General features: G+C 39.0%; 1 pseudogene across 1 annotated transcript; it reads left to right on the forward strand.

Moving 5' to 3' along the window:
- Positions 1-1,181, forward strand: LOC148297229 (uncharacterized; annotated as a pseudogene). Its single transcript, XR_015833060.1, has 3 exons — positions 1-534; positions 605-753; positions 889-1,181. The product of XR_015833060.1 is annotated as an uncharacterized LOC148297229 (transcript).
- The last annotated feature ends 541 nt before the right edge of the window (positions 1,182-1,722 follow it).

A 1,722-nucleotide genomic window follows, 5' to 3' on the forward strand; every position in this document is an offset into this window, starting at 1 on the left:
AGACCCGCCTAGGCCCCCCCGGGCCGCCTAGACCCGCCTAGGCGCCGCCTAACTCCCATCGTTCACAACCCTTGGGAATTGGTTGCAAGGACAACATATATGGAAGTGTGGAGAGTTTTGACTCACAGCTTTTCCGAACTAAAGAATGTAGAGCCATGCCGTTATGTCCCCGCAATAGGACAGAACATCTCTTGGACAACATCAAACTGAAATTTGATGATTGCGGTACCCACGCGGTACTTTACGTGTTCTAATCCACACTGCAGAAATTTTCGGAACAGTCTTGTTTTTAGTTATTACCAAACGGTTCGTTGTCATCGTTGTAAGCGTCTAATGGACACGGAGACCACCCTTCCAGTGTCTGGTGCTGAAGATGGTGAGGTCTTTGTAAAACGGCCAGCCAGATTTATAATTAGTGATGATTTACAAGTGATGCCCCCATTTACTTCTACAAGCTCTTCTTTAGTTAAGAACCTCGGATTCACGGGATGGAATAGTATTGAGGAGTTGACAGTCAATGTAGGAGTTGATGAGGTAAATGATCTGTTAATTTTCTAGTAAGAAATGAAATGCTAGTTTCTGATGATCTTTTCACTTTCTTCAGGTTTTGAAGTTGCTTATGTGCTCATTAGTATCAAAGATGCCTTTGACTGAAACTCTGCTGAAGCATGAACCCCTCCCAGAATTGAGCAATGAAAATGTTGATCAAGAAATAGATGTTGAATCTCGAATGTTAGGAGACGCCACAAATGAGTAAGAAGAAAAGATTTCTATTAAGCTCATAGTTAGCAAATCTAGGAGATGGTTTGTTATGCAGAAGCAGGGGAGGAGTTTGTTAATTTACTCTTCAGTTTCTTGACTCTCCCACTCGGGTTTATTGTGAAACAGATGCAGGATAACTCTATGGAAGGATGCATTGGTCAGTTGTACAAAAGTGTCCAGGATCTTGATGAGCAATGCTTGAAGTCAAATAACCATAAGAAAATGCTAGTGAGTCCCAAGCTTCTCCCTGGATTTGGCTATAAGAACCATCCTTTGGGAATAGAGGAAGCCTCGTATCAGCTGGCCATTGATACCACCCTCATCCACTCTCATAAACAAGTGAAATCAGTTGAATTCATTAGTACTGTTCTTAATCTTTTGCACTGTTTTATGTGATCGGGGCTTGTGTAATAATGTATTTCTTTGTTGTCTATTTCTCTTTACCAAACGATGGTACCAAACGATGATCTCAGACAGCGACTACACAGAGTTTGACAACTTCACAAAGTGGCTTGGAGTATACCGGTAATTTACCTCTTTAAAATTCTAAAGACGTTTTCATAGTCTATTTTGCTTTTTTTTGGTTTACCAATGTCTTTTGTTTCCTTGAGTTGGGGATGAGGAGGAAAATTGGTGTAGCAAGAGAGAATGTTATGATGTGTGGGTTTTGTCTGGTAGACTATTTTTGTCATTCGTAACTGGAATTATTATTAGTTTAGTTTGTCAATTTTGTTCCATGACAGTGTCAGGCGTATTTTTGTTTGAATATCTTTGATTTATATATATGGTACCCAGCTTTAAAATAAAATTGAACTTCATATTCATTAAGTTTGATACTTTACAAATATAAATTTATCCTCTTCAATTTTCTTCTGTACTTTCTGTAAACGTCGTTGGCGATTTGGTTTTCAAAGTTTTCAAACCATGAAGTTATTGAATTGAGAAACAGTTGTGGTATTT

Source organism: Prunus avium, chromosome 1 (genome assembly GCF_965620075.1).
Source record: "Prunus avium chromosome 1, drPruAviu1.hap1.1, whole genome shotgun sequence".
NCBI lineage: Eukaryota > Viridiplantae > Streptophyta > Magnoliopsida > Rosales > Rosaceae > Prunus > Prunus avium.